Below are 8,732 nucleotides of genomic sequence, written 5' to 3'. Positions count from 1 at the left end.
ATTCCATATATAAAAACTCAGTTGCTTCCCCGCCCCTGCCCCTTTCCCTCTAAGAAGTTAGTAAAAAAGGTAAAGGGACCCCTGAACGTTAGGTCCAGTCGCAGACGACTCTGGAGTTGCGGCGCTCATCTCGCTTTACTGGCCGAGGGAGCCAGCATACAGCTTCTAGGTCATGTGGCCAGCATGACTAAGCCACTTCTGGTGAACCAGAGCAGCGCACGGAAACACCATTTACCTTCCTGCCAGAGCGGTACCTATTTATCTACTTGCACTCTGACACACTTTCGAACTGCTAGGTTGACAGGAGCAGGGACCGAGCAATGGGGGTTCACCCCGTCGCGGGGATTCAAACTGCAGACCTTCTGATCGGCAAGCCCTAGTCTCTGTGGCTTAGACCACAGCGCCACCCACACCTTCAAGAAGTTAGCAGCCCTATGGATTTTTCATTGTGGATTCTTACATGCTAATTTTTAATTATGATCATCATCATTAAACTTAATTCATCATCTATACCAGGGGTCTCCAGGCAATCTGCAGTAGAAGGCATATTTAGAATACAAAAGCATACTTTTTATTTTATTTTTTAAATCAACAATATAAAACACATAAGAAGAGGAGAAAAGCCTGCTGGATCAGGCCAATGGCCCATCTAGACCAGTATCCTGTTCTCACAATGGCCAGCCAGATTCCTGCGGGGAACCCTCAAGCAGAATTCGATAAAACACTCCATCCAGTTAAACATACAACAGTTTGCAAAAAGATCCCTCTACTGACATGATCACCATATAGTATCTAAATCTAATTCCACACCTTCAAGAAGTAGCAATCCATCACTGTGGGTATAATTGGTGCCCAGAGCATGGCAATTATCTGTATATTGTATTCTTCATGGCGATACTTTGGGGGGAAAAAATCAAGAAAGAACCTTTAAGACTAACTGTTATGGCATTATAATATAAATATTATAACTATTATAGGGACGTGGGTGGTGCTGTGGGTTAAACCACAGAGCCTAGGACTTGCCGATCAGAAGGTCGGCGGTTTGACTCCCCGCGACGGGGTGAGCTCCCGTTGCTCGGTCTCTGCTCCTGCCAACCTAGCAGTTTGAAAGCACGTCAAAGTGCAAGTAGATAAATAGGTACCGCTCCAGCGGGAACGTAAACAACGTTTCCATGCACTGCTCTGGTTTGCCAGAAGCGGCTTAGTCATGCTGGCCACATGACCCGGAAGCTGTACGCCAGCTCCCTCGGCCAATAAAGCGAGATGAGCACCCCAACCCCAGAGTCGTCTGCGACTGGACTTAATGGTCAGGGGTCCTTTCACCTTTTATTATGGCATAAGCAAATCTTTGCCAACCTGGTGCCCTCCTGGTACTTTGGATGACAGCTTCCATCAGCCTCGGCCTGGAGAGCAGCAAGCTGGCTTACGCCAAAATAAAATGAGTTAGCCTTTAAGGTGTCAGAAGACTTGTGGGTTTTACTGCAGCCATCTAACATGCCTGCCCCTTTGGAAGCTGGTTAAACAAAATGGCAGAGACTGGAGTCCTATACACATTTATTTGGTAATAAGTCCCATTGAACATAATAAAATTTGCTTTGGAGTCGAACACACGCAGGATTACCCTGTGCTAAATTGTGTGGTTCTTTCCGCCCGTTAAGCCTACCTTTCTGGCTGTGTACACGTTACCGGCTTAAAATGCAGCTAGGTTGTCCTTTTCCCCCAGTTTGAAGCTGTTTTTGCAGAAAATGGATTGTGGTAAATGTCATGTGTACACTGCTTCTCAAACCAGGGGGGTGTGCATATAGCCTTTGTGCACAGGGCAATCTCCTGATTAAAGATTTGTTGATTGATCCAATAAGCTAGCTACCCTGTTAAATCTACATATATATGTTTGCCTGTGGCGAAAACAATGCCTCGGGGGGGGGGGACGGACGACAATACTATTTTCACTGTGTTTAGATTATGTAACCTATAAGCAGTGAGACTGAAGTGAGATGGGTGATACCATCTGCTATCCTGGAAAGATTTGTATTAAAATCAGTTCTTTCTCTTTTTTAAAAAAAAGGCATTGCAGGATTAATCATGGATTTTAGCCTTATTAAAAAGATTTTAATTTGATTAATCAAGAAATCAATTAAAGGCTGCAGCCCTACTATTTCAAGACATTCTGTTCTATTCTATTAGGTGAGGTGATACGGATGGCGCTGTGGTCTAAACCACTGAGCCTCTTGGGCTTGCCAATCGGAAGGTCGGCAGTTTGAATCCCCGCAACGGGGTGAGCTCCTGTTGCTCTGTCCCAGCTCCTGCCAACCTAGCATTTCGAAAGCACACCAGTGCAAGTAGATAAATAGGCACCACTGCGGTGGGAAGGTAAAGGATGTTTCCTTGCACTCTGATTTCTGTCACAGTGTGCCGTTGCACTAGAAGCAGTTTAATCATGCTGGCCACATGACCTGGAAAGCTGTCTGTGGACCTGAAAGCAAGATGAGCGCCACAACTTAACCGTCCAGGGGTCCTTTACCTCCATTCTGTGTTGTTTTGTTTTGTTTTGTTTTGTTTTGTTTTGTTTTGTTTTGTTTTGTTTTGTTCTGTTCTGTTCTGTTCTGTTCTGTTCTGTTCTGTTCTTTATATCACCACCTCTGCAGAGTGATCCCAGTCCTGTGTCTGGGCTTCCATCTCAAGGCACTTATAACCTTGAGATAACCCCTTAGACTTCTTCTTCACTTTTTCATAGGACTGCCATGTTGCAGCTCAAAGAAGGGGAATGCCCCTTTTATGTCCCTCCCATCGCTGCAGAGCTTTTGTGTTCTGTTTCTTTCCTGCCACCCCTAAGCAGTGACTGGCACGGCAGGAGAATGACTATGGAGATGGCAGAGTCCTGCTTGCCAACGATAGAGGTGAAGCCCTAAAACTGTCCCGAAGAAAATTGGATTTCATAAAATGACAAAAATGTCATATAATAGTGAGAACGCATGTCACATTTCAGCAAAGGCCATATTAGGGAGCACAAGAATACACTTTTTCCTATAAAGGCAACACAAATGAAGTCATTGCTGAAACACATTGGGCATCTCATTATTTTATAAGGACATTTATTTTATAAAATTCTGTTTTTCAGTGCCGTTTTGAGGCTCTTTCTTTCTTTCTTTCTTTCTTTCTTTATGTGTGTGGTGCTGGTATCACCTTTATTTCCTCATCAATTAGACTTGCAGGAGCAGCTCAAATATATTTTCAGCCTGAGGCAAGAGACAAGATGGCACCCCCTTATTCCATGCACAGAATCCATCTCAACTGGCAGTTAAATCCTATTTGCTTTTGGTAATGGGGCAATAGCCTTCCCTAGACCTGAGGGCAGCAGGCTAAGTTAGGGGGCAGAGAGTACACTTGTTTAGAGGATTCTGGGGAAATAGTCTGTTAAACTATCTATAATTTCTCGGTAATAGCAACGTGAATATGCTGGATTAGATGATGTCATGGAATAGCTGGATGCAGAGGAGGGGTGGGAGACACCCTCTGGGGAACCCCCAAGACTACCCCCAAGAGAAGAAGGCTCAAAGCCAGGTGATTGGTGGCGGGACAATGATGAGTGGTCAGAGGGAGAAGAGGGAGAAGACTTGGAGGAGGAGGTGTCGGAAGCTGAAGAGGCAACAGGGTTTAGTGAGCAGGAAGAGGTTGTGGCAGAGAGCAGGCTAGACTCAGGAAAGGAGGCTGGTGAGGAGGGGAGCCAAGAGGCAGAGATGAGACAGGCTGCCGAAGAAGCCAAGGAGGTGTCCCCCTCCTGTTGCGAACAGCTCCTCCACCACTACCCCATTCTCCCAGAACACGAAGAGGAATGAAGAGTGTGGAGCACATAGAAATGATTCTATGATTCTATGATTCTAACAAGCGGTTGTTTGCTTCTCCGTGTTCCACCTGCGTTGCTACCTGAGAATGCTGATGCAGAGCTGCTCAGGCACCACATAGCAGCTTGGCTCTGTTTTTGACATTTAAACCCCACTTTGGGATCTGCCACCGAGAGCCCAGGACTGTCATTCTTCAAAGGACTTTGGTTGTGCAATCAGTTCAAGGGAATCGTTAAACGGAAGACAATGAAAACAAACTTTAAATGAGATACTAAATGAAGGGAAAGGAAAGATGTCGTCAAAATGTCAAGGTTAATGTTTTCATAAAGCTAACCAGGGGAACGGTAAGCCAGTAGGAACGGCTGGGACTTAAACTTTGTAAAACCTTTTGCTTGCCTTAGACATCCAGTAATGTTTCTGCTAGAATTGACTCACAGAGCCTTAGCTGTCGCGTCAGACAGTAGCTGACTGCGTACACCAGACAGAACCATTAATACAAGGATGCAGAAGATGTGGATCTCATGGACCAGTTAAGTGAAAATTGTTATTCAACTACCACCAGATCAGTTGCTGGTGAACTGGATCTCCCATGTGCCTTGGGAGCAAAAGTCACCTGATTTCATAATTACTGTCATACTAATTGTGACTTTTTATACAGGACCTGATTGTTGCTATTCATGTTTGATGTTGCAGCAAAACCAACAGTCTTGTGACACCTTAAAGATCAACAGCGTCCCCACCCCAATCGCTCAGCCCAGACACTGAGGTCCTCCTCCGAGGGTCTTCTGCTGGTTTTTTCACTGCAAGTTACAGGGAACCAGGCAGAAGGCCTTCTCGGTAGTGGCACCCTCCCTTCAGATATCAAGGAGATAAAGAACTATAAAGAACTTTTAGAAGACATCTGAAGGCAGCCCTGTATCAGGAAGTTTTTAATGTTTGATGCTTTATTATGTTTTATATATTCTGTAAGCTGCCCAGTGTGGCTGGGAAAACCCAGCCAGATGGGCGGGGTATAAATAAATTGTTGTTGTTGTTGTTGTTGTTGTTGTTGTTGTTGTTGTTGTTGTTGTTAATTAGTGAGCTTTTTTCCTTTTTGCATAGGGTTTGCAAAGTCCCATGCACCATGCTCTCCGAACCCCCAACAATCAGCTTATCACTTGAGCTTGCATTGCACTGTGCACAGAAGACAAGAAAATGAGTTGAACATCGGGGTTTACAAAATGCAATGCCTTATGTTATGCAAGCCCTGGCAATCAGCCTGGGTGGGGAAGAGGGAAGGAAATGTGTGCACACTCTGGGAGTGGTAAACGTAGTTACAGGCCAGCCAGCCACGTAAATAATAATAATAAAAAAAGAACTACCTCGCTGGCTCAGATTAAAGCTTCATTTCTTGTAGCATTCAATCTGCAGCATCGCCTTTGAGAAGCTCATAAAATGGGTATGAATTCAACAACCCTGTTGATCACCAGTATCTGGTATTCAGAGGTATTGAGAAATTCCAATGTTTTTAGAAGTTCAAAAAATATTTTTTTGAGGGGGAAATAAGGGGGGGGGGAGTCCTCCCAAGAGCCCAGTAAGAACTGAGAGCATAGGGTGGGTTGGAAAAAATGGCATGAACTTGCTGGCTGGGACTGATGGGTGTTGTAATCCAAAAACATATGGAGGGCACCAGGTTGGCAAAATGCCATGTTGCTATGTTTGGTTGTTTGGTTGCCTGCGCTTTACTGTAAGGTCCCAGGGCAGGTTGCAACAATAAAATGCGCAGTCATCAAAAACAAATTTTCTTCCATTTGATCTTCCGAAAAACCACTTTTGCTAATGGCAGCAAACACCACCATATCTTGTGGCAGTGAATTCCACTGGTTAATTTTATGTTGCGTGCTGAAGCACTTTCAGTCATCTATAGAAGATGCCCCCCCCATCTATTTTCTCCCATTTATAATTTGTTGTATCTCCATCAGGTCTCCTTAGAGTTTTGCTAGACTAAAACATGGGTCAAGGGACTTTATCCTTAACCTAAATGTGTTAGATTTATTATGGCTATTGTTATTGCCACCCTAAAGGCTTTTGCAGGGGCAAAAGTAGGGAATACATTTATAAAAAAAGGAGTTTGCCCCCCACTTATCTTCAGAACTGCCCTGTGAGGTAGGTTTATATTAGACAAAAGTGCAGGGATCATAAGATGGGAACTTAAGGCTGAAACACCATGTTATTTTCAGAGCAGAACTTTTCTGGAGCTCCTAAACTGCAAATAAGCCTCTTTTTGCTGCCACAATGTATTTATTTCTAAAGCTTAATATTATTGAAGGCTGGTGTTAAGAAAAATAAAATGTTTGTTGTACTACTGGGACGCGATATGGCCAGTTTCACCCTGGTGATCAAACTGGCATAAATAGAGTTTATTAAAGCCTTGAAAAATGAGAGTTATAGAAAGAAAACCTTTGCCAGACCCTTCAGCTACAGCACTGCTGCCAATGTGCTCCCCCATAATAGATGACTGGTTTAAAGGAAAAGGAAAAGGAAAAAAACACCCAACAACCTTGCTCCGAGGAGTCGATCACACATTTGGTCTGATTGCAACCCTGCTCTTATTTATGATGATGATAACTGGAGGGTACATCCAGTTTACGAGGCAATAATGCCATATGAGGCTGAATAAGCTGCAGTCGCAAGTGAGACCAATGATTTCTGTAGGTGTATGATGGCAAGAAGATGGCCTACAAGATGGAGTTGTTATTTTCTGACGCGGCTAAGCCTAAAAATACGTTGGAAGCTACCCTGAACTGAGCTATGGCATATGGAAGCTGCTTGAAAGGCATGCTCAAAGCTGGAAAGCCGCCATTTTGATGTGGTAACTGGAAGGAGAACCTCATTCCAAAGTTCCATCTGCTCCAGCACCATATTCTCACAGTGGCTAGCCAGATGCTTCTGGGGAGCCCCAAAGCAAGACCTAGAAGCACAGAAGAAGAAGAAGAGTTTGGATTTGATATCCCGCTTTATCACTACCTGAAGGAGTCTCAAAGTGGCTCACAATCTCCTTTCCTTTCTTCCCCCACAACAAACACTCTGTGAGGTGAGTGAGGCTGAGAGACTTCAGAGAAGTGTGACTGGCCCAAGGTCACCCAGCAGCTGCATGTGGAGGAACGGGGAAGCAACCCAGTTCACCAGATTACGAGTCTACCACTCCTAACCACTACATTACACTGGCTCTCTTCCCACATGTGATTTCACAACTGGCATTCAGGGGCACTCCATCTCTGACAGTCAGGGCCGTCTTTGTCGGGATCTCCGCTCGGCCAAGCTGATAAGGCCTCATCTTCTTCCCGAGCCTTCAGAATCGCCTCCCGACATGTTTAACGACCTCGAGCCTTTGAAAAGTTTATTTTCTAGCTACGCAGACAGCTAAGAAATATACATCCTCTCTGAGAGCAGAGAGCAACTGAACAAAGGAACAAAGGAAACAGGAAACCACTAACGTCACATCCCGTCTCCTTTCCCGTGAGACTCCAATAGTATGGAATCCCAGGAATGTAAACAGAGTCCTGTGACTCCATGCAGCTGCACAGTGATAAGAACAGAAACTAACAGTCTTTACCTGGGGGTGCAAGGGGTACGGGGCACCCCGATGCCAAATTCTGGGGGGCACCAGATGCCTGGCGGGCATGCGGCTTCCCTCCCCAGCCTCTGCGGGGATTGTTCTCCTCCCGCCACCTGCAGCGGCATGGGAAAGAGTTGTGTGCCCCCCTAACACAAAGCTCAAGAACTTTGAGCTGTCCCTCTCAAAAAGAGCTCAACAACTTAATTTGGGTGCTGGGAGGTTTTTGCACCCCAGCGCCGCATATGCTAAAGATGGCCCTGCTGACAGTGTAGGGAAAACAGTGTCATCCTAGTAGCCATTGATGGCCTGCACCTTCACAGATTCTTTTTTCCCCCCCAAGTGATTTTTTATTGTTTTCCTTACATATTCTTTTCCAACAAATTGTAATAGCACCATACATTCCCTTTGACTCTGCCAAGTCGCGACCCCCCCTCCCTCCCCACAACTGGTATATTTATCCTCTTTCCATCACGCACATCATTCTCATATTAGTACTATTATACATTGGAGGTATTATGTCAATCCTGCTAGTGTCTTGACCTCTTTACAATTCTTCTTTAAATATTCAATAAATGTACTCCAGTTATTTTGGTATCTTTGATCTCCCTGGTCCCGGATCCTCCCTGACAGTTTGGCAAGTTCTGCATATTCTGTCAACTTCGCCTGCCACTCCTGTATAGTTGGTATATCTTGTACTTTCCATCTTTGGGCCAGAAGGGTCCTCGCAGCAGCTGTAGCATACATGAACAAATTTTGATCTTCTATTTTAATTTCTGTTCCTATTAAGCCTAATAGACATGCTTCTGGTCTTTTGGGGAAAGTATATCTAAATATTTTTTTGAGTTCATTATAAATTGATTCCCAATTTTTTTTTACCTTATCACAGGTCCACCACATATGGAAATAGTCCCCATCTGCCTTTTTACATTTCCAACATTTTCTTTCTTTTTTCCTATAAAAGTAAAGGTACCCCTGCCCGTATGGGCCAGTCTTGACAGACTCTAGGGTTGTGCGCCCATCTCACTCAAAGAGGCCAAGGGCCAGCGCTGTCCGAAGACACTTCCAGGTCACGTGGCCAGCGTGACATCGCTGCTCTGGCGAGCCAGAGCCACACACGGAAACGCTGTTTACCTTCCCGCTAGTAAGCGGTCCCTATTTATCTACTTGCACCCAGGGGTGCTTTCGAACTGCTAGGTTGGCAGGCGCTGGGACCGAACAGCGGGAGCGCACCCCGCCGCGGGGATTCGAACCGCCAACCTTTCGATCGGCAAGCCCTAGGCACTGAGGCTTTA

This window comes from Podarcis tiliguerta (assembly GCF_965153285.1).
Source record: "Podarcis tiliguerta genome assembly, chromosome: 1".
Classification (NCBI taxonomy): domain Eukaryota; kingdom Metazoa; phylum Chordata; class Lepidosauria; order Squamata; family Lacertidae; genus Podarcis; species Podarcis tiliguerta.
Note: the sequence above shows the minus strand (reverse complement) of the source record.